Source organism: Balaenoptera borealis (genome assembly GCF_965194805.1).
Source record: "Balaenoptera borealis genome assembly, chromosome: 2".
Classification (NCBI taxonomy): Eukaryota; Metazoa; Chordata; class Mammalia; order Artiodactyla; family Balaenopteridae; genus Balaenoptera; species Balaenoptera borealis.
The window spans coordinates 32,013,254-32,038,555 of NC_138867.1; the positions used below are offsets into that span (position 1 = coordinate 32,013,254).

Here is a 25,302-nt window from a genome sequence, read left to right on the forward strand (position 1 = left end):
TAGGCCACCAGAGCACTACAAACACTATTGTTCTAAAAGATTTCCAATATTTAAAACCTTTTTCTGATTATTTAGTGGTGATATTAACAAATATGATAGTTTGATATTGCATAATAGCTGTGATAACATTTGTAAAATCAGCACAACTTATGAACCAATATTTCTCAGATGACTAATGCATGATGTAACAAAACTATCCATAGGTAAATGATACGTTAAAAATGCATGGTAGAACAATAGATTTTAGTGTACAAAATGTGAAAAGTTTATTGATATGGTTTCAGATTCCACATTGCAACTAATCTTTAATAAACTCTCAGTTTTCAAGTTTTACGTAGCATCAAAGAAAAATATCCACAATGATCTGAAAAGACTGTGAAAATACTCCTTCCTTTTCCAGTTAAATACCTGAGTGAGGTCAGATTTTCATCATATACTTTAACCAAGACAACATATCGTAGCAGATGGAATGCAGAAGCAGGATGGGAACTTAGCTGGCATCTAGTAACCAGACACAAAAGAGATCTACAAAAATGTAAAACAATGTCACACTTTTTACTAATTGCTTTTTGTTTTGGAAAGCATGCTAATTTTCACAAAAATATGTTATATTAATATGTTATGGTTTAATGATTGTTATATTTAAGTAAATTAATGTTTTAATGTCCTTATTTTTAATTTCTAGTATAGCATACATGGATAGATTTAACCCACAAAAGCCAAAAATTATTTGGGGTGGCAGGGTCCTCATTAATTTTTAAGAGTGTAAAGGAGTCAGAAGACCAAAGAGTTTGAGAACTGCTGACTTTTTACAACCCCACAAAGCTCGAAATTTGTACTCATCCCCATTCTACAGATAAAGAAACTAAAGTTTAGAGAAGGTAAGTAATTTGCTCAGGGTTATGCAGAAGATGACAAGTAGCAGAGGCAAGATTCAACCCAGGCTGCCCAGCTTCAGGGCTCAGATTCTCCGCCTCTGCACCCTATTGCTGGGCTCTGTCAGACAAGGCAGCTCCAATAGCCCCAAGGTTTGGCTTCATTATCACCCTCAATTTTGCCCATTTTCAGTGGCACAAAGTCCCATCCTTGCTCTCCCAGGATTACTGGAAAAGGCAGCATACCCTTCTCGGGATAGGGCCTCCGTGAGTGGAAGCAAGTTGGTGACTGCAGAGGTCGGTACCATGATGGGTACAGGGAGGGGTGCGAGAGGTGGTCGATTCTCATGAATTGTCCAAGAGGTTCTAGGTGTATGTCCAGATTCTACCAGTTCTTAGACTTGGTGTTTTCCAATGGGGTTGATGAAAAGTGATCTGATCTGGGACCAGGAGCAGATCAGGTGCTTCCCCCGTCTGGCTCTGCCTTACCCCGCACTGTAGACACTGGTCTCATGTAGCTATTTAAATAATTCAAATTAATTAAAACGCAACAAAACGAAAACTTCAGTTCCTTAGTCTCACTACCATATTTCAGGCGTTCAAGAGTCACACGCCGCACATATATCTTGCCGTCGCTGGGGTCCTTGGAAACTCACGTGGTCTAGTGAGGAATGTGCTGGCTTCGCAGTGAGTTGAACCTGGACCATTACACACTGAATATTCCCCAGACGGGGATGGTGAGGGTGGTAAGGGGGATGAAAGTCGCTGAGGAGCAGCATCTGCCCTTGGAATTGACCAGCATGGGCTTTCCCACAGCGTAGTCTGTAGACTCTGTGTCTAATTCCCAGGTGGGCCTCAGCTGGGCCTCAGCCAGAATCTCTGGAAACAGGAGTCAGGGATTCTGCCTCTTTGACAAGCTCCTGGTCATTCTTAAGTACTCCAAAGTTTAGAAGAACTGTGATAGATTAAGGCTGTGGTAACATATTAAACATCATAGAAAAGAAGTAAGACCCGGGAGTTCCCTGGTGGCCTAGTGGTTAGGATTCCAGGCTTTCACTGCTGCGGCCAGGTTCAATCCCTTGTCGGGGAACTGAGATCACACAAGCCGCAGGGTGCGGCCAAAAAAAAAAAAAAAAAAAAGAACAAGCGAGACCCTTCTGGGAATTTTATAACCCTGAATGTCCCAGCAAAACTTCCCACCCCAGTCCTCTACATTATCCCAGTTCTAGTACTTGGGAGTTTGGCTCCAGGGAACACAGCCTCTAGGTGAGAAGATCCCCAGCCTCTACAATACACCAGAATCCCCAAGGCCAGGCAGCAGCAACTTTCTTCTAAGAAGGGCCTCACAGGCCTACCGGGGGGAAGGACCAAGTGCCTATTGGACTCCTATGCCCTCTGGCTACACTAACACATGCCAAGCTCAGGGCCAAGGCCAAGCTCTGGCTGGGAAGACTCGGCCTTCTCCCATCACCATGGGGATTTATCATGTCCCAGAACCAAAACCCCTTAAGCCTTTCTGTGTTTTCTAGACGTACTGACACAGGGCCTCGGCCCTCTCCCGGGTTAGTGCTTGATAGACTAAGGCCGAGATGGTAAAGCATTTCAGCGGTAAGTCTGTAAGAACCTGGTAGCCTGAGCCTCTTCTTTCCTTTACCATATTGTTAGGTTTCCTTAGGAATTCTTATCGGTGTAAACTCCAAGTAGGTGCGACCACAACCAGGTGTGTTCCCTCTCCCCTAGGAGATGGGGAGGAGACTGGAATGCGGGTCTGAGTGAGCCGGGAATCTCATTAATCACTGTGGGTGGGACTGGTGGGGAAAAAAAAGGTTCCCACAGATGACAGGCTCGGAAGGCTCAGAGAACTTTCTGAAATTCTCTTCAAAGCATGCAGGTGGGTATTCTGGTTTCATGGGATCTTTGCTATAACATGACTTTCCTTGGCTCAGAGTACAGGGCTACAGACGCCTTCATTGGGCCCTACACAAGGAATTCAGTTTAGCAAAAGTACCAGAAGTACCGCCTGAGAACACAGTGTCACCTGGAACTTGGGCCTGGAAAAGGCATCCCAAGGGCAGTCCTCCTGCAGGGTTCCGAGCTACAGCTGGACCAGATGGGGAAGTTCAGGATGAGAGAAGACGCCGAGCTTTGTGGGACCAGGTGACTGTCATGCAGACTGAACATTCCGGAACCCAAGGCAAGGCTCATACAGGCAGAACTGCTGCTGGGCCCCTAGCCAAATGCAGCTACTTGCTGCCACTGCCCAGGAAAGCCGTGGATCCTTCCTTCCTACGAGGACATCACCAATCAGGCATTTACGAAGCACCTGGTATGTGCAATGGAGCGTGTGCATTTCTTCAGGAGTGGGGAGGAGGAAAGAAATACAGCGGCACTTTCTCAGCCATGAAACCGTTTATGCTCAGTTATAGGTCAAGAGTGTGACTAAGAGGGAAAAATAAGTAAACATGAAATTATCTGTTAAATGTGGTACAAGCACATTAACGTGGTTTAAGGAAAGGGACTCAAAGGCAAAAAAAGCAAAAAAAACTTCTTAATGGTGATTATATTTTAATAGAGGATGGTTAAGATGACAATCTAAAAATGAATTCTTGGCTAACTTGCAGGCTGAGAGCCGGCAAAAGGGTGTGTGTGTGTGTGTGTGTGTGTGTGTGTGTGTGTGTGTGTGTGTACACATGGAGGCACACCCCAGAAGCGTAAAAGTTGAGCCGCATCCCTCTCTCCCCAGGGTCCGTTTCCTAACTGTAGTTTGTTTCTTGCCCTCTCACCCTCCCTCCCTCCCCTCCACCTCATTCTTCCCTTCCCAGGGCCCACTTGGGGGCCTGTGACTTCACTGATGAACGAGATTAGAAAGCATGTATTGTCTCCTCCTGACTCAGAATTCTTTCACTGCCCTGCACCCTTCTGTTCCTTCCACCCCCTTACCTAGCCAAACCTCAGCCCCACATCTTGCTCTGACTGTTTGGGATTATTTCCCCGTGTGTGGTAAAGGGAGTTCTAACGCCAGCAATTCCATGCCGTTTCTGGATCCAAATAAGCTGGCAGCCAAAGAAATGCAGGCCAATTACAACCGAGCCTCCCAGAGAGCCAGCCACGCTTGGATCTCCCCACGGTTCCACTCACACTTCACCCCTTACTCTTGTTTTCTCCTTCGTTACAGCGGCAAGCAAACAGCACTCAGATGCCAACCCCGGGCCTGGTGAAGGGTGTTGAGGCCCGCATTCCTCTTCTCTGCATCTTCTGCGCTCCCCAGGACCTCCCTGGCTGGGATGGATGGCTTTGATCCCCTGTGAATGAGAGCACAAGGCAGGGAGGGTGTGACCCAGCCCCAGCCGTGTGGATTAGAGGGTCTCCTTGTCCCTTGGTCCGTTTCCAGAGTCCCTGTTGCTGTGCAATAAATCCCAGTCTAGCAGTCGTTTGGTGTGGGCACCAGTGAAGAGCCATGGGGAAAAGAATGCCCCTCTCCCAGAGCTTGCCCCCTTCCTGGAGCCTCGGAGAAGTTGCGAAATGTCAGTGGTTATTACGTCGCTGCTGTTCTGGTCTGGGTGGGTGGGTCCACTTGGCCACACTCGCTGGTACTAATGACATCAAGAATCAGTCCCCAAAAGGTCAGCAGGTTTCGTATAAAGAAAAATGTGCTGTGTGGCCCCGACTCCCCCTGTCCTCAGTCAAGGGCTGCGGAGTGTGGCCTCCGGCTGGCAGAGGCCGAGGGTAGACTGGTTTAGGTCATGTTCATCCTGGAGACTTCAAAGGAAACATCTGACCCGGGGCTACAGGCAGCAGCAGGAACAAATAAAAGCAATCACGTTAGCATCAGAACTGTTTCCTCCGCTTCTCTCTCCAAGCCCTAGCTTGAGACCCACAACAGTGTTGCCCCAATCCCTTGGGCAAATGCTCCTTTATTCGTTTTCTTGCATACGTCTGCTTGTTTAAACGGACCAGAGACAAAAAGCTGCTTCCACACATACCCACAGACAGGCTGTGGGGCCTTGGGCAGGTTACTGAGCCTCTCTGGGCCTCAAGCTCTTCATCCATAAAGTGGCAGTATGAAAGTACCCACATCACAACCCCACATTGTGACAATCAAATTAGATAAATCACACAGAAGTGCTATGGCAATTTAAATTGACGCAAAACTGCCATCATTGTTTCTCAAGTTGATTCCTGCTCCGGAAAAGAAAAGAGGCTCTTTCCAAATACTTCCTGCTCAGCGATCAAAACTACCCTCTCCAATCCATGGGAATCAGCTCTGCTTGAAGGAAGGCATAGGTGGTGCTTCTAGTGCAGATATCTGCATAATAATTATAATTATCTGGAAAAGAACCAACTAAATCGAAATCATCAGAAGTGGACTAGGTGTACATATTTTTTTAAACTCCTCAGGTAATTCCAAGGGAAGCCAGGTAGAGAAGCCCTGGGCCAGCCCCTCAGTACTCACACGCCCCTTAGCCTAGGGATAAGGCTCACCTGGGTTACCTGCTGAAAATACAAATTCCCACACTCCATCTCAGACACTCTAAATCAAATCTTAGGGGAAAAGGCCTAGAAAGTATGTGAATCTTATCATCTGGAAGTTGGGAAACACTGCCCCAAAAGTTTCTCAAATGTTTAATGTGTATAAAAATTAACTGAGAATCATTTTTTTTAATTGAAGTATAGTTGATTTACAATATTGTGTTAGTTTCAGGTGTACAACAAAGTGATTTGGTGATAGCTAGATAGATAGATAGATGATAGATAGAGATACAGGTATTCTTTTTCAATTCTTTTTTATTATAGGTTACTATAAGATATTGAATATAGTTCCCTGTGCTATACAGTAAATCCTTGTTGTTTATTTTATATACAGTAGTGTGTATCCATTAATCCCAAATTCCTAATTTATCCCTCCCCCCAGCTTCCCTTTGGTAACCATAAGTTTGTTTTCTGTGTCTGTGAGTCTGTTTTGTAAATAAGTTCATTTTGTATTATTATTGATTCTACATGTAAGTGATATCATATAATATTTGTCTTTGTCTGACTTACTTCACTTAGTATGATAATCTCTAGGTCTATCCATGTTGCTGCAAATGGCATTATTTCATTCTTTTTTATGGCTGAGTAGTATTCCATTGTATATATGTACCACATCTTCTTTATCCATTCATCTGTTGATGGACGTTTAGGTTGCTTCCATGTTTTGGCTATTGTAAATAGTGCTGCTGTGAACACTGGGGTGCATGTATCTTTTTGAATTAGTTTTTCCAGATATATGCCCAGGAGTGGGATTGCTGGATCATATGGTAACTCTATTTTTAGTTTTTTAAGGAATCTCCATACTGTTTTCCATAGTGGCTGCACCAATTTATATTCCCAACAACAGTGAAGGAAGGGAGAACCTTGTTTTTTGAAAGTGAAGTTGGCTAGGCATGCCTACTCTAAAACTCAAGAAATTTTAATTTGGGAAATCTGGGGGGAGCCCTGGGATTTTCACTTTTAACTAGCATCCTCAGTTGATTGCCAAGCTTGCTACTCCATGGAAAAATTTTCTCTAAACCTCTGGAATGACCCCAGAGAATGGAGATAAGTCCTAGGTAATGCCAGCTCCAGCTCCCAAGCCTGCCTTGAACACTCCTGCTTGAACTTCCTGGTGGCCATTGAGGAGGACTGACTAATTCTGAGAAGGGACAATCCTGAGTCATTCCATGTCTTGGCAGCGAAAGCTGTAAAGTAGGGCACATGGCATGACGTGCTGAGACAAGCATCCAAAGAAGCTGCATCCCTAGGGCTGCTTCCTTAGACTCCACTTCCATTAAGCTGTGAGTCAACTCACATGTGGCACTGCCCCCAGGAAAAGCTCTCCTGCCCTGGCACTGTGGATATGTGCAAGGGCCCACCAACTGTCAACACACCTGGGAAGCTAGGTAGGTTTTCCTGAGACAGCCATCCTCTCATCTCCCTCCCTGCTGCCATCTTGGATCCCAGGCCCACGGAATGTGCACACCCAGGGTCCACTATGAATGGGAACCTCTCAGGGCACATAATGTAGTCCTTGCTTGAGTTTATTTGTATCCCCAAACAAGGAACCATTGGTTGTAGAAAATGTGAAGGGTAGGGGCATTTACTTCTTTTCCTGAGTTCCTGTTAGCACACAAACTAGAATTTCTGCCTTCTCCAGTGTACTGAAGAAAAAGCTGTTAATTTTTTGTCACTTCTCACTGGCTTTTCCCTAAGTGATAGTCAGTTTATCAGTGTGGGAAGGCTGTTATTGGGCTTCTGCCCTGAGCTGGAGACATCTATCCAACAGGGAGCTTTACCCCTTTTACTCTGCATCCTGGAGATCCTGTGGCTTGCTCCTTTGACGATAAGAATTTTAAGGTATGGATTCAGAAAGCAGTAGGTAAAAGCTTCCTTCAAAATACAAGAGGGGCTGGGAATTCACTATTTGTTCCTGAAAGATGAAGTGGTAATCTTATTTCTGCACTCCCACCTCCCATCTGCTTTAGTATCTCTTTAGAAACCGAGGTCAACTAAAACTGCTGTGACTAACATATTTTCTCCTTGTCTTTAATTTTTGTCAATCTGATTAATATGTGTCTCAGTGTGTTCCTCCTTGGGTTTATCTGGTGTGGGACTCTCTGCCCTTCCTGGACTTGGGAGACTGTTTCCTTTCCCAGATTAAGGTAGTTTTCAGCTATTATCTCTTCAAATATTTTCTCAGGCCCTTTCTCTCTTTCTTCTCCTTCTGGGACCCTTATAATGTGAACGTTGGTGCACTTAACGTTGGTTGTGACTAACATAGATGAGGAATCCCTGAGCTTGGGGAGCTGGCCCTTCCTAAGACACTGATGGACAGACTGACCAACCGACTGACAGACTGACTGACCAACTAGAGAGACTCTCAACTGAACACACATCCCACTTATATTGGTTTCTACTGTTGTCGTCGTCACCAACTAAAGAGAATTTTTTTAAAAAATGGAGAGAGGTGAGTTCTGGTAAAAATCCACAGACTGAACACAGCCTTCTACTTTCCTTCCCTCCCAAAACACTACTAAAAATGCCAGTAAAGGAATTATTTTCTTAAGGTATAAATCTAAAAGGCTGGTTTCCATGAGAGGAGGCACTCAGAGCAAAATTTCAGAAAGTAGAAAATACATGAATGTGTTCCCTACACCAGAAAGCTGAGAACTAGTGTGATTTGCACCAAGAAAACCTCAGAAGGTTGAGAAATTTACAGCAAAAGTCACCTCTAGAAGTAGGTGCTGAACAGGGTAGCTGAAATTAACAGGATTGAGTGAAACTCTATATTTTAGTCAGACCCCCAAAGCCCCTCCCAGGACAGTCATGTTATACAATTTGCTGCTTTTCTAACAAATCACATAGACCTCTCTGATCCTTTAAATTATATGTATTTATTACTTTTTTTTTTAATGAAAGGAGGGAAGGAAAGTGATTAGAAGGGATTCCCCATTGATGAGCATATTGAGGGCTAATTTTCCTCTCTTCCTCTCCCCTCTGGATCTGCCCTTTTTAAGACCAGCACACACCGTCAGCTCAAGATCCCAAACAAATGGCTGCAGTGTGAGGAAATTTCATGGTGAGAAGGGTTGAGGGCCGTGGCGCATTACTCAGTAGCTTGGCTTCAGTTTAAAGAACGCTGTAAACAGGTCCATCCGGGCACTCCCCATCTTCCTTCTTTCTGCCAGGCCACAGGCCCCTACTGAAGGTCCTGATCCTCAAAGCTACTGTCCCACTGGCCAGAATAGCTGATTTCCATGCCTCTGGCCAAGGCTGAGGTCATTCCTTTAGTCCCATCTTGGTCCTGAAGAAGACCCTTTCTCACCCTGACCCAGGACTCCTTGTTGAACTTGAGGCCCGCAAGTCACATTCCTCACCACCTAACCTGCTAGAAACCCATTTTTTCCTCATTTCTATAATACTTGCTCTTAACAAGGCTCCCCTTGCCTGGAGTCACCCAACCTCTCCAGTGTCAAAACACTCATTCTGGATTAAATATATGCTCGTCTTTCTAGGCATTTTTCCTTCTGCAAAACTGCTTCTTCTCAGCTCTGCCTCAGGCCAGCCCTAGCATGCCAGGCCTTGTTTAAGGCGTTTCTGCTCCCAAACCCTCAAATCTCTTCATTTTCAAGATAAAGATAATAATTTGGCTCTGAGAAGCCTGGTGGACTAAAATCATGGCCCTTTAAACTCTTTAGGATCCCGTCTCATTTGCATTTTAATGCATACACCTCTGGTACCTGCCTGAACCCTAGTCATCATCTTTGGGAGAAGAGGGATTTCTAAACATGTTCTAGAAGCACAGTTACCTAAAATAGGAACTTTGTGGTCATTTTGTTTACTGGGACTCTAATGTCTCTGGATGCTTCTTCCCGGGAAACCCTGGATTCTAGTCTCACACTGGGAACTTTAGTCTACGCTCTGCTGGAGCACCTATAAGACGTGTTAAAGATCACTAATCCACACCTATTTCTCATAGTCTTAGCCCTGGAGCAGCCTACCAGAGATGGCTCCCCCTGCAGCACTGTGCAGTCATTAAGACGATACTCTGAGGCCTTGAATCCTGATTCTGTGACCTTAAGCAAGTTACTTAGCTTCTCAGTTTATCCATCCGGGGATAGTCATAGTACTTGTCTCATGCATTTGCTTATTAGTAAATGTACGTACGCACTTAGAATGGTGCCTGGCACACAGTAAATGCTCAGGAAATACTGTGATGGTTAGCCCACCCTGCCCTTCAAGGAGGACCCAGCCACCTTCAGTTCCCCACTCCCTCCTCTGCTGACCTCTTTCACTAGGCCCAGTGCTGCCGCCCTAGCCCACCCCAAACGCTCCCAGACAGTGACCTCCTGAGGACAAGAGCAGTATCTTAATCATCTTTACAACCCTCAGTATCTGGCACCAAGCTCAGCATTTTGTAGATGTGCAATAGCTATTTGTGGAATCAATGTCTTTTAGAGGAGAGAGAAGAGCAGGCAGTTCTGAACTGCTCTGCAGATGGCTCGACGACCTTCATTTTCAGAGAACCCAGAGGAGGGTGTCCTCTGGCCATATCCCTGTGGCACCTGGGACATTTTCTCATATGATTTTGACTTCCTTCTTGTCTTTTTGGGGGAGCGGTAAAACATCTGCAGGGAAGTGGGGTGCTGGGAGTGGCAGCGAGGGAGGGAATTGAGTCAAGTGAGTGGCTGATCCCAGTCAGCAAGGCAGCCAGTTGCATTGCTTTGTGTTCTGTGACCTTTTTAAGATGTCATTTTCCAAGACTTTCCCAGCAAGAGCACCCTGCCTCCCCTAAACTTCCCTTCGCATTGTTGTACCACCCCAGAGTCTGTTGACCACAGAGTTTTGTTTACAAATACTATGGTAACCCCAGGAGCTCTGGCAAATCTGAAATAGCTTGCCAGCAAATAAGGCACAAGGCTGGAACCATCAAAGCCCTCTGGGCTCCCAGCCTCACTGATAGGCTTTTAAAGACTTCTGTTTTATGTTCCTGAGCAAGCATTTTCAGGGCGTTTTTCTCCTTCAAAGGACTCATATCACTGTCCTAAGGAAAGTTTTAAAAACCCATTCTTCTTGCCAGTAACTGCATTACACTCCAGAGCCTCACTGGGGGGATTCTCAACTTTTTTTTTTTTTTTTAAACATCTTTATTTCAACTTTCTTTTTGATGCTCCGATTTTAATGGGACAGTCCATCAAATGTAATTTTTCATTCTGTCCCTATCTCCTTCCCTTTACCTGCTTAGTTTGGTTGCAGATCCTGATATAAGGATTCGAGTATAAGGCGTTTTTGTTGGGGAGGAGAGGTTGACCCCAGGAAACACTGGAGGAAGAGAAGGGAAGTGAGACAGGAAAGAGAAGGCAGTGAATGAACAGTGCATGATGGAGCTGTGAATAACTCAAGTATAGACCCATTTTGGAACAAGGAGTCAGAAGATGTGCCTGGAAGTTACCTAATCCAAGAGGTGAGGGAGCTGAAGGATTTATACACCAACTTTCATCAGTCTTTGGTTGAGGACTACTGGGTGGGGGAGATGAGACTAATCCCCAGGCACTGCTCACCTGCTGAAAGAAAGCCCTAGGATGTGAGAAGTCTGATACTACAATGTTCAGGCCAGAGGGGTTATGTACAGGGCACAAAGGCAACCCCTAGATACTCCCCTTGGGCCCTATGCCCAAGCTGAGGGATTATGCCCTTTATACTTGTGTATTTTTGGTTTTTCTATCCAAGGCAGAATGGTCATTGGTGATATGCACATGAGATTTGTCCTTGGCAGTAGTTCCTTTCCCACTACCTGTGGGTCACATCTGATTGTATGTGCAGCACCCATATGGGACTAGAAAGATGAATAGGTCTTGCAAGTCCCCCATAACACATATTTCTACCTTTTGTTTCAAAGCTCTTTAAATAGTTGAGTATGGCTATCTTGCCTTACCACATCTTTGCTTCTCCAGATTGAATATTCCCCAAATCCCTTTTAAATACAGTACAGTAACACCACCTGGTGTTTGTACATTGCTTTACGTCCTCAGGAATCACAGAACATGGTCCTACCACAGTTGCCACTCACTCTGAGTCCTGCCATGTCTCCCCGTCCCTCCATCTATGCCACTTTCTATAAGTTGGGATCTTGTTGGAATAAGGAAGCATAGTCAAAATGCCTGCAGTGTAGGTAATTGTATCCTAGTTTACTGTCAAAAACTATGAAGGATCTGACATTTTATCCTCCTTGCAAGCAAGCAAGATAGCCTGCCACAATTTCACGGATGCTGGCAGAAGACACAAGATTCCTATGTCAGAAACAAAGGATTTTATTACTCATGACATGGCAAACAGCAGAAACATCAGACTATTTGTGGAAAAAAAGGATTTTATTACTCATGACATGGCAAACAGCAAAAACATCAGACTATTTATGCCAGTTCCCCAAGCCAAAAATTCCCACATGGCAATGAGGAGAGGGCCAAGTGACACCTGCACATGGGGTGGGTTGCTTTACAGGAAAGTTTAGGGAGCCTGAATCTTTTATAATGGCTAACAAGCAAAACTGCCTAGCCTTGGTACCAGTGGAAGACATTTTTTTTTGTATCAAACTGTAGGCAAACCAGTCTTCTGTTCTAGAAGGAGACTCTATCTGTATCTTCCAAGCTGTTTGCTATATAGACATTTGAGAAGATAGTTAAAAACAAAGGTCAGTTAGTATCTCTGCTCATAAGGCATGCAGAAACATGAAAATTGGAAAACTCTCTCAACATTTACATAATAGGTAGATAAGTGTCAGTGAGAACATTAATTTTTATAAACAGGACTCTAATTTCTAAATGACTTCCATTCTCATTTCAGAAGTACTGCATTTTGGGAAATGGCATCTTTTACTTTTGTTCACAGATTCTAGCCACCATCCTCTATCAAGTCCCTTAATGAAGGAAATACACAAACACTGAAAATATCATAGTGGAGTTTCTACTTAAATAAACACTGAGTTTAAAACAAAAACTAAATGAAAGATTGTAAAACTTCCACTGGGAGCTAAGATGAAGTAACATGGACTGAAATTACCTTCCAACTTGAAACAACTAAAAACCCCACACAAAATATATGAAACAATGGTTTTCAGGACATTAAACAAGGACAACAAACAGTAAAAGATGAGAAACAAATGAAGTGAGTCCTACAGTTTTCATGGCTTATTGCCTAGAGAAAGTTTCCAAAATGTGGAACAGGAATGAAAAATTTAGGTGGAGCCAGCATTGTCCCCAAGTTGAAGAGAAGAAGCTGTGAGTCAAAGAGACCAAAGTGGCTAAAGTTTACAGGGGAGAGTATTGGAAAGAACAAGGCTTCACAGAGAGCTCTTGGGATCTGCAGATGGATCACCAAGTCTGTAGTGAGTACTGAGCAATATTTGTGTGTGAGGAAATGACTCAAGACAGGGGGGAAGTACCCAATGAGATTAGAGGAAACAGTACCCAAAGAACCGACAATGTCAAAAAAAAAAAAACAAAAAAAAACCCACAGTCCTGGTTCCATAAACCAGAGGATAAAACCTCATGGTTTTCAGGGAGCATGTACGCAAAAGAGTTTTACCTTGATAATGGGGGAGAATTAGCCACAGACTAAAAGCTGTCCTAGTCCTGCCTAATAAAACTTAAAGCAAGACCCAAAAGGATCATACTGTTATATCAGTAAACTAATGACTCTATAATAGAAACTATTCAAAATGACACTATAATAGAAAAAAGACTGAAAAAAAAAAAGATGAACAGAGCATCAGTGAGATGTAGGACAACTTCAGGTGGCCTAATAGATGTGTAATTAGAGTTCCTGAGTTAGGAAGAGGAAACAATAATGATTAATAATAATAAAAATAGTGGTCAGAAATTTAACGAAAACTGTAAGCTCATAGATCTAAGAAATTCAACAAAATCCAAGTACATGAAACATGAAGAAAACTAACTAAAGTACATCATAATGATATTGCATAAAACCAATGATAAAGAGAAAATCTTGAAAGCATGGAGGAAGGTCACTGTGTGATCTTTATGGCCTATTAATAAGGTCATTATGTGCAAAAAAACAAAGTTAAGAATTATAGCAGACTTCTAGTAAAAAGAATGCAAGTCAAAAAGATCTACAGCAATATATTTAAAGTACTCAAATAGAATTCTATACCCAGAAAAAAAAATCTTTTTTAAAAATATAAAATAAAGTTGTTTTCAGAGATATAAAAACTGGAAGAGTATATTACCAGCAGACCTTCACTAAAAGAAATATCAAATGAAGTGATTCAGGCAGATAGAAAATTGTATGTGACAGAAATCTCAATATACACATGGACATAAAGAACACCAGAAAGTGTAACTAGGTAAATATATGTGAATATTTTTCCTTATTATTTAAATCTCTTTAAATGACAATTGACTTCAAAGAAAAGAATGTGTTGTAAAGTTTATAATGTATGTAAAAGTAAAAAACAGATAAAGAACAACAAACAATGATAGCACAAGTTCAGAAAGAAGAAATGGAAGTATTCTAACATTGCATATGAAGTGGCATAATATCACATGAAGGTATATTGTGAAGTTAAAGATGTTTGCTATAGGGGATTCCCTGGCAGTCCAGTGGTTAGGGCTCCATGCTTCCACTGCAGGGGGCACAGGTTTGATCCCTGGTTGGGGAACTAAGATCCTGCATGCCGTGTGGCAAAAAAAAAAAAAACATGCTTGCTATGTTGAAATCCCAATGCCCAAGTTGATGATATTAGGAGGCGGAGTGTTTGGGAGGTGATTAGGTCACAAGGGCAGAGTCTTCATGAATGGGATTAGTGCTCTTATAAAAGAAACTCCAGAGGGCTTCCCTGGTGGCTCAGTGGTTGAGAATCTGCCTGCCAATGCAGGGGACATGGGTTCGAGCCCTGGTCTGGGAAGATCCCACATGCCGCGGAGCAACTAGGTCCGTAAGCCACAATTACTGAGCCTGTGCGTCTGGAGCCTGTGCTCCACAACAAGAGAGGCCGCGATAATGAGAGGCCCACGCACCGCGATGAAGAGTGGCCCCCGCTTGCCGCAACTAGAGAAAGCCCTCACACAGAAACAAAGACCCAACACAGCCATAAATAAAAATAAATAAATAAATAAATAAAAAGTTTTAAAAAAAAAGAAACTCCAGAGATATCCCCATCCACTTCTACTATGTGAGAATACAACAAGAAGTCGCCACTGGGAAGAGGGCCTTAACTCAACATTCTGATTTCAGACTTCCAGCCTCCAGAACTGTGAGAAATAAATTTCTGTTGTTTATAAGCTACCCAGTCTGTGGTATTTTTTTTTAGCAGCCCAAATAGATTAAGGGCAAAAAGAAGAAAAAGAGAACAAAGAATAGATGAGACAAATAACAAACACAAAGCAAAGAGAAGATTTAAACTCAACTGTATCCATAGTCACATTAAAGGTACAATAAACCTACTTTAAATATAAGAAAAAATAGGTTAAAAGTAAAAGAATGGTATGGTATGGTAGGCTGAATAATGGCCCCCCAAAGATATCCATGTCCTAATCCCTGGAAACTGGGAATATTTTACTTTACATGGCAAAAGGGATCTTACAGATGTGATTAAGTTAAGGATCTTGAGACGGGGAGATTATCCAGGTGGATCCAGTGTAATCACAATAAATTTATCAACTTAGATAAAACGGACCAATTGTTTGAAGGATACAAACTAATAAAGTTTATTCAACTAATAAAAGAAAGGCAAGAGGGTCAGAGTCAGAAAAAGTCATGTGACAGTGGAAGCAGAGATAATTAAGGGGATGTAATGACACTATGCTGTTGGCTTTAAAGATGGAGGAAGGGGCCATGAGCTAGAAAAGCTAGAAAAGGCAACAAAAAGGATTCTCCCCTAGAGCCTCCAGAAGGAACCAACTCTGATAACACCTTGACTTCAGCCCAATGAGACTGATTTTGGACTTCTGACCTCCAGAACTTTAAGGTAAATTTGTATTGTTTTAAGCCACTAAGTTTGTGGTAATTTGTACAGCAGGGATAGGAAACTAACCAAAATAAAACTAGTGTGACAATTTTAATATCAGACAGTAGTTTCAGAGTAAAGACTATTGCCAAGGATAGGGAAGCTCATTACATAATGATAAATCAGTTGTTCTGGAGGACATGACAAAAATGTATGTATCTAATAACAGAGCTTCAAAAATGCATGAAACAAAAACTGACAGAACTTCAGGAGAAATTAACCAAATCTGTAAGATTTCAATGTCTATCTCTCAATAATTGTTAGAAAAAGTAGACAGAAAATCAGTTAAAATACAGACATCTTGAACAACACTTATCTATCAACTTGACCTAACTGATATTTCTAGAATACTCTCCACAACAAGAGAATACATTATTTTCAAATACATACAGAACATAGACTATATTCTGAGCAATAAAAAAAATCTCGGTCAATTTAAGGGGATTCATATCATACAAAGTATTTCTCTGCCCAAAATGAAGCAAATTAGAAATCAATAACAGCAAGATAGCTGGAAAATCCCCAAATATCTGGAAACTAATTAATACATATTTTTGACAGCTTTAGTTAGGTATAATTGACAGTAATTGTATATATTTAAGATGTATATATAATACACTTCTAAATAATCCATGGGTCAAAAAGAAATCAAAGAAAAATTAGAAGATATTCTTAAATGAAAAAAAGAAAAGAAAACATAACATCAAAATGTGTGAGATACAGCTAAAGCAGTACTTAGAGATAAATGTATAGCAGTAACTACCCATATTAGAAAGAAGAATGTTCTCAACTCTATGACTTCAGCTTCCACCTTAAGAAATTTAAAGAAGAAAAGCAAATTAAACCAAGGAATTAAAATAAAGCAGAAGGAAGGAAGTAATAAATATTGGAGCAAAAATTAATGAACAGAAAACAGAAAAACAATAGAGAAATCAATGAAACCAAAAATTGCTTGCCTGAGATCAATAAAATTGAAGAATGTCTCAGCAGAATAATGAAAAAAAACAAAAACAGAGAAAACAAAAATCAATAATATTAGGAATGACAGAGGCGACTGCACCTTAAATTCTACAGACATTAAAAGAATAAAAAGGAAATATTATGAGCAACTTTATGCTAATAATTTTAACAACTTAGATAAAATGGACCAATTCTTTCAAATATACAAACTATAAAGTCCAATCCATATAGATAAATCTCAAAATAATTGTGCTAAGTGAAAGAAGCCAGACCCCAAAAAAGTATATATGTATGATTTATATAAATTTCTAGAAGATTAAAATGAATCTAATATGAAGGAAAGCAGATCTGTGATTGTCAAGGGAGTGTGGTGATGGGTGCGCAGGAAGAGGGGAGAGGGATGAATTACAAAGGAGCAAGAGGGAACTCTTAGAGGTGATGAATATACTCTTTACCTTGATTGTGGTGATGATTCCATGGGCATATACCTACACCTAAACTTTAAGTACATGCAGTTTATTTTATGTCAGTTGGTAAACCAGTTATCAATAAACCTTTTTCTATTTGAAGGGTTGTTCTATAAATCTCACCTCAATCTACCTGTTTTTAAAGTTTGAATTTGAAGGACCATCTAGCTATATTAAAATGAGGCTCACTTGAAACAAGGAGATCTTTGCCTACGGTATGCACATTTATTCTGAAGAGAAGACAGGGAGGGAAGCTGGGATGAAGTGAGGGGAGGGCCTGGGCAGAGACTTGCTGGAGCTACCAAAGTGCTACCAACACACACACAAAAACTGTTTCACTTGCCCACCCTCTCCCCAGGCAGTACACAGGGTACAAAGTAAGTGAAATCTATTTTCTTTACTCCTGGCCTGACATAGCTATTCCCTGGCCTGAAGCAGGAGAGCGTGTTCCAGCTTGCTTGCTAGTTACACCATCCTGGCCAGGCCACACGCTCAGCAAGCTCCATTCCAAGTCCCTGTGTCCTGGCTAAGCCCCCAAGGGCATTGCTTGGGACCTTGCTATAGGCCGGCCAAAGATCTGCATTTTTGTAGCTGGGGGAACTTTACGGAGTGGATCAGTTCGGGTGTCTGGAACACACAGTGAAGTTTTTGTTAGATCTATTAAGGCAATTGAGATGTTGTAACTCATTTGCAACTGATTTGATTTTATTCCAAAAGTATTTCCCTCCAGCCTAGACTTGGCTTAGGTGTCCTGGAAATCAGGAGGACTGTATGTGGGTAAAAAGTAATGAGGTCTGATGGGTGACAAGAAAAGAACTCAAGGTCTCCCTGCATAGGAATATTTTAATTACTGTAGAAGTCACGCCTCCCTCCATCCGCTGGTCAGCCAGTGGCATTTCCTTCCACTGGGGTGGGGAACGGAGCTGCTGGGAATGCTGCTGGAGCTCTCAGAAATGCCACCATGGTTGCCATTGGCAATCCTTTTTTGTGCAATGCCTTTTCTCAGGAAGATGAATACAAGCTGTACATACCAAGTGTCGATCAAACTCTCAGCAACCACCGGTCTCATTAAGCAGAAACTGAAAGGACATGGGGAAAAAATAAATGCCACTGAATCTGGAGTTCAGGGGAGAAGGGAGCAAGGGAAAGAAACTTCCTGCAATGTGGGGGCCATTTCCAGGCAGAAAACCTGATCCAGTACAGTATATTTTCCTCCCTCCCAAGGATAAATGCCATTTTAAATTCCATCTCTTTGTCAATCCATTTCATCGGTAAAATTCCTCATTTGGGAGCCGCAGGCAAAGGACTTGCCATGGGTAAAAGGTCTCCCGTGCTGGACAGGACAGCACTTGTTACACTTAGAACAGAAGATGCACCTGTGGAAAGAATGGTGTACCCGGGTTTTTCTAATCTAGATCTGCCTTGTAGGAGAGGAAAAATCAATTTCCCTCTACCCTTCTGAGTTCTTAGCTGAGATCCCTGTAATAAAAGACAGATTAACAAGAGAAAAACAAACAGAAGTTTATTGACATGTATACTCATATTCACGGGAGATACCCAGGGAAAATGAGTAACTCAAAGAGATGGCTTTAGAATTCAGGATGAAATACCATCTTAACAGGGAAAGGGGAGAGGGATGTAGGCCTCTTACAGGAGAGTAAATGATTTGGGTAAAAGATGAACGGGCCCTTAGAAGAATAGATGGGAGTTATGATCGTTTGTGGCAAAGTGTGTCTGCGTGTGGTGTTAACTTCAAGGCTCCTCTCCTGTGATAAAAGTTTTAATCTTCCCCAGTTGGTGAAACTCTGGGAAGGGGACTGATGACAACTGAGTTCCTTTTGGAGGATCTACCTTCTGGCAGATAAGGGGAGATTGGGGAAAGCCTCTTCCTGCATTTACTGTCTTTCAAAAGCCTACATCTCAGAATAATCGATATAGCAAAGTGGTATATTTTGGGGTGGCATGTCCTGAATTCCCACAGTCACATTTTGGGATGTCACTTTCTACTGCTCTTTGGCCTTGAATGAATTGTGAAACCTCATGTAAGTTGTTTACTTCCCTGAGACTCTATCTCTCCAACTGCAAAATAAGAAGATTGCACTCTAGTTTTCAAGTTTAATGTTCCATAATCAAAGATTTAATAAAATCCACTCTGGTTGCTCTCTGGAACTCTGAGCTCTTAGGAAATCAGTCAGAATTTAGCAGAAAATAAATGTTGTTTGCTAACGAGAGCCATTCTACTTCAATTTGGTTTTGCTGCATTTTACCTTTTGTGTAATAGACTTGGCACATACTGACAAATGAAACAATCGATCTGGACTACAAGGGGCCAAAATTGTAAGGGCAGAAATGATTTAATAAGAAAAACTTCTCTTGGTCTTGTGCCCAAAAAACTCCTTTCTGGGTATAGTGATCAGGCCACCTCTGAGTTTTCAGACTCTTAGTAGGAAGAAAGAAATTCCTATTTGGAATGTTCCATGAAGCATTCAGGACTTGGTCCTACACAGGTTATCCTAACATTTATTGTTATTGCTTTGATTTATCTGGTCTTAATTCCTTGTAATAACATAAGCCAAATGTATAGCAAAACGTCACTTATCCAGCGTCATGGAGGTTCTATCAGTCAACGTTCTTAGTTGTACACCATAGAAGCCACTCTAGCTTGTTTGAGCTGAAGAGGAATATCTTTCTTTAAGGATATCACTGTGGGAGGGATTTTTTACCTGTGACCTTGTGATCAGGGACAGTATTCAAATCATACCACTAGACTTTTGCTACTGCTACCTGGGTAAACCAAGTCAGAGGAACATTAGCTAACCTTTTCTTTAATTTAAAATTTCCATTTTATTAAGCTATAACTGACATATAACATTAAGTTTAAGGGTTCAACATAATTTGATATATGTGTCTATAGTGAAATGATTATCACAATAATCTCAGTTAATTCATCATCTCACATAGTTGCAGTTTTTTTTCTTATGATAAAAAGATTTAAGATCTACTCTCTTAGCCACGTTCAAATAAACAATATAATATTGTTAACTATAGTCATCATGCTGTATCTTACCTCCTCAGAATTAATTAATTTTATTACTGGAAGTCTATACATTTTGACCACCTTCACCCAGTACTTATTGAAAATAGAGGACTGTCTCCCATAGGCCAACATGACCTCAACTCTCAGGAACCTGTCTGGGGAGCCAGGAAGCTAGTCCAGGGCAAAGAAGGCAGATTATGGGGCAGAAATATAAAACAGTGTCCCAGGCTTGGAACACTTTGTGGAAAGTATCAAATGCATAGGGAGCCAATAGTGAGATAAAAGGCTAGCAACTGAGCTGCAACAATCCCAAGAAAACTCTAGAAGACAAATTTGAGACAAGTATAGAGAGTCAAGGAGACATGCACAAGTGCTTTATGAATGCAGAAACAAGATGCCAACACATACTATTTTTGCCTCTTGCTAGTGGCCAAGTGTCTCCTATTGTTTTCTTCTTTTCTGAAGGTTATTTCTTAGAAAAATCTCAGACATTATCATCATAAAGGAGAGGGGGAATGGAGATATTTAGAAGCAGAGCTTCTGTATGGTATTGAAGCTAAGTTGGTATCAATTCAAAGTAGACTGTTATAAATTTAAGCTATTAAATGTAATCACCATGGTAATCATAGAGAAAATATCTCGAAAAAAATACACAAAAAGAAATGAGAAGGAATCAAAGCAGTTCACTACAAAAAAATCAACTTAACACAAAAGTAGGCAGCAATGGAGGAAATGAAGGACAAAAAAAAGGTGTAAAACACATAGAAAATAAATAGTAAGATGGCAGAAGTAAATCCTTCCTTATCAGTAATTACATTAAATGTAAATGGATTAAACTCTCTAATCAAAAGGCAGAGATTGGAAGAACGGACAGAATAACATGAAAACTGTATGCTGTCTACAAGAGACTCATTTTCAATGGAAAGACACAAAAAGTTTGAAAAAGAAAGGATGAAAACAGATATTTCATGCAAACAGTACCCGAAAGAGAGCTGGGGAGGCTACTCTAACATCAGACATAGTAGACTTTAAGTCAAAACTCTTGCAAGAAAAAAAGACAGACATTATATACTGATAAAAGAGTCAATCCATCAAGAAGTTATAATAAGGGAATTCCCTGGTGGTCCAGTGGTTAGGACTCTGGCATTTTCAACACCGGGGCCAGGGTTCAATCCCTGGTCAGGAAACTAAGATCCCACAAACCGCATGGCATGGCCACAAAAAAAAAAGTTATAATAATTATAAACATATACATCAAACAACAGAACCCAAAAATACATGAAGCAAACACTGACAGAATCAGAGGAAGAAATAGACAGTTCTACAATAATAGTTGGAGACTTCAATACATGACTTTCAATAATAGAACATCTAGACAGACGATCACCAAGGAAATAGAGGACTTGAACAACTCTACAAACCAACTAGACATGAATATCTTTGGAACACTCTACCCAACAACAGGAGAATATAAATTTTTCTCAAGTGCTCATTGAACATTCTTAAGGACAGACCATTACTGGGTCATAAAAAAAGACTCAGAACATTTTTTAAAAGATCAAAATACTGGGCTTCCCTGGTGGCGCAGTGGTTGAGAATCTGCCTGCTAATGCAGGGGACACGGGTTCGAGCCCTGGTCTGGGAAGATCCCACATGCCACGGAGCAACTAGGCCCGTGAGCCACAACTACTGAGCCTGTGCGTCTGGAGCTTGTGGTCCGCAACAAGAGAGGCCACGATAGTGAGAGGCCCGCACACCGCGATGAAGAGTGGCCCCCGCTCGCCACAACTAGAGAAAGCCCTCGCACAGAAATGAAGACTCAACATAGCCAAAAATAAATAAATAAATAAATAAAAATTAAAAAAAAAAAAAGATCAAAATACTTTAAAATTAAAGTATCATCTCCCACCACAATGGAATGAAGCTAGAAACCAATAGTAGAAGAAAAACTGGAAAATTCAAAAATATGTGGAAATTAAGTGATGCACTCCTAAACAACCAATGTGTCAAAAAAGAAACCACAAAGAAAAATTTAAAATACCTTAAGATGAATGAAAACAGAAACATAACATACTAAAACTTAAGAATGCAGTGAAAACAGTGCTCAGAGGGAAATTTATACCTATAAATACCTACATTAAAAAATAAGAAAAATCTCAAATCAATAACTTAAATTTGCACCTTGAGGGCTAGCAGGGAGAAAAAGGGACAAAGGAGAATATTATCCCCAAAACTAGCCAAGGAAGGAAATAATAAAGACTACAGTAGAAATAAGTGAAATGGATAACAGGGAAAACAATAGAGAAAATCAATGAAAGCAAAAGTTGCTTCTTTGAAAAGATCCACAAAATTGACAAACTGTTAGCTAGACTAATCAATAAAAAAGAGAGAAGACTCATGCCCTTCCTTTCAGAGCCAACAGAAATGTGGATTAAAAATAATACCAAAGAATCAAAGTGTAGTTTAGAGGGAAATCACAAACTTGTCTCAGATAAGAGATGTTTTAGTTTGGATTTTCCCCAAAAGTAGACTTTTTAGTGAGATAAGCACTTTTATGCAAGTGGCTTATATAGAAAGTGATTCCAGGAAGCACAAGTAAGGAAGTGAGGAATTGAGAAGAGGGAAGTAAGAAAGGCCAATAAAGGAGGAGCAGTGGTACTGATCAGGTTACTGCTATGGGCAACTGAGGCTCAGTATTCTGGCACCTTCTGAGAAATCGTGTGGAATGCACCTCAGAATTATCCCACTGGAGAACAGAGATACTAGGGCATTGAGGGTATCAACTCCCCAACACAGTGGCAGGTAAACTCAGGAAGGCCAAAGGGATATAGGGAATGTTATCAGCAGCATCTGCTACCATCACCCTAAGTGGTTCCCAGATCTGCTCATGCCCCACTCTGATTCCATGCTTTTAATGATGCTTAAAGTTGAAAGTTGAAGTCCCTGCTGCTTTAGTTAAAAGGACTAATGGAGGGAAGCAGAAGTCCTTTTGGCTTCAGCTAAACTCAGAGTAACTGATTTTATTTTCTCCTTCCCTTCTCACTCCTTCTGGTTTTGTCTCACACTCAGCCAGAACTTTTGCTACCTAAGTTGCTCTCCTGTGAGACCATCTCTGAGGTGTCTGAATCCCTGATTGCCTTGACCTCAGTTCTTAGCTGCTGAAATTGCCTTTCTATCAGGTGCAGAATTATCAGAGGCTCCCCAGTGGATCCACTGAGTTCCAAACTATGCCCATTGTTGTAAGAAAAATGTTAGAGTCTCATATTATCAGGGTTTATTACCTCCACAAGTATATTAACTTTTTCTAGCCTGATAGTCTATTGACATGAGATTCCAGAAATGGTCCAGCAACAGTCATAAATTTAGGTGCAATGGAACCCTAATTGTATCCCCCTAGTAGAAATGTCCCCCCAGGGACCAGGATCTTTAATTCTAAAGATCCTAAAGTTTTAGGAATAGAAAACAAAAATTCCCTAATTGCGACAGTGAGGGGGAAGATGAGAAGAGTCAGCTCAACTTCTACGCATTGGTTCCACTCCTGTGTTTTCACTAACAAAGACAAAGCACTATATTATAGTCTATTGGAGACACAGCACTATGTAAAATACCTTTACCTTTAAATGTGTTATTCTCCAAGCAAGAACTTTATCTGTATCTTTAAGATGGCATTCCAACTTCTTATCATGCTAGCAGCTTCCAAGTGATGCAATATTTGGCAGGAACAATGGATTCTATGGTCATTGCCCATTGTTACACCTCCTTATGGTAAAGTAAATACCTGGGTCCCTTGATCCAAGGCAATATTAAGCAGGATCCTGTAACAGTAAATTGGAAATTCTACCTTCAGTTAGTGGTGCTGGCCAAGACTTTGTGGCAGAGATGGCAAACTCCTACTTGGAATACTTACCAATCTCAGCAAGGAAGAATTACTTTTCTTCCAGCATAGAAGGGGTCCAATGTAATCAACTTGCCACCAGATAACTGGTTAGTCTCCTTGAATGATTATATCAAACGAAGTGCTCAACACCTTTTTCTGTGCCAACACGTTGGACATTGAGTAATGGCAATTACTAGATCAGCTTTGGTGAGAGACAGCTCATTTTGTTGGACCCCATATAGATTCTCCATGCTTGACACCATTGTTACACTGTTCATGGACCCACTGTGCAAGCACGATGGAGACTGAGGACAGAAACCAGCTGATCTCTAATGGCTGAGTTATCATGTTCACCTGCCCAGTACATTCTCTGTGGTTAATACTCTCTAATGAGCATTTAGTCACTGACTCTTTTCCCTTGTCAGTTAAGGGTTTCCGCCAGGAGCATAATTCCACTCATACTTCTGGAGTGTGCTTGCACACAACCAAGTAAACTCCCATAATACCAAAGAAGGGCTTCAGGCAGTAAAGAGGAGAAATGCAGGTGCTTGAGAAGTTGTCAGCATGCCAGGAACTGTCTGCAGCTTCAGGTATACTCAGGTGAGTAAAGGTAATAGGGGATGGGGTATTAAAAGCATCTGCTATAAGTGGCAAATGTGTCAAGGCTCATGTTGTATTACAGAAAATAAAAGTTTGGATAAAAGATTCCCAAACATAAGCAAGATTAAAAGAAATTAAATAGAAAGTGTATATAGTTTTGAGGAAAAGAAGATATAGGAATATAGCATGCAAAAAATATGAAAGACTCGGAGTGGAATAGAACTCAAGAAACAGAAGCAAATTCTCTTAGAATGTGTACTATAAAAGAACTTTAATAAGAATATTACTTCAATAACTTAAGAGTGCAAAAGCAAGGTGATATAACAACATGGCAATGGAAGAGGAGATGGAGAATGAAAAAAGCATATTAAGAATACAAAAAACCCCCAAAACCCTCACCATTTGTACCGATAAGTAATCTAGGTCCAACAAGGGATAAAAAGATATGGCCAAATTTTAAAATAATGGTACGGAGGGACATCTTGAAATAAAAAGAGTAAATACATAAGAAAAAGAAAAGAAAAGAAATGAATGAAGCCAATATAATAGGCATAGGGGACAAAGACAGTTCAACCTAAATATATTTATTTCCTTGAAGAAAAAAAAAATGATATTCAGAGATATATAATCAGATAAAATTCCCCTGAAATAAAGAAGGATCAGAGTCTGTAAACTTGAAGGAGCATAGTACATACCAGGTAAAATTGATACAACATACCATTGTGACATAGTTTTGTTAAACTATTAAACTTCAAGAATAAAGGTATTTATACATGTACTATATTTCATATCAAAATATGTACGTTTAAAAATAAATAAAGGAAGACATCCAGACAGGAAAGAAAGTTATAAATAAGGGCAAAAATTCAAGATGATCTCAGACTTGTCCACAGAAAATTTAATTCTGGAAGACATTGGAATAATATGTACCAACATGTGAAGAAATG

General features: G+C 41.0%; 1 long non-coding RNA gene across 1 annotated transcript; it reads left to right on the top strand.

Moving 5' to 3' along the window:
• The first annotated feature begins 2,005 nt into the window (after window positions 1-2,005).
• Window positions 2,006-14,549, top strand: LOC309624656. Its single transcript, XR_014242076.1, has 2 exons — window positions 2,006-3,201; window positions 4,051-14,549. It is a non-coding gene; the product is annotated as an uncharacterized lncRNA (long non-coding RNA).
• The last annotated feature ends 10,753 nt before the right edge of the window (window positions 14,550-25,302 follow it).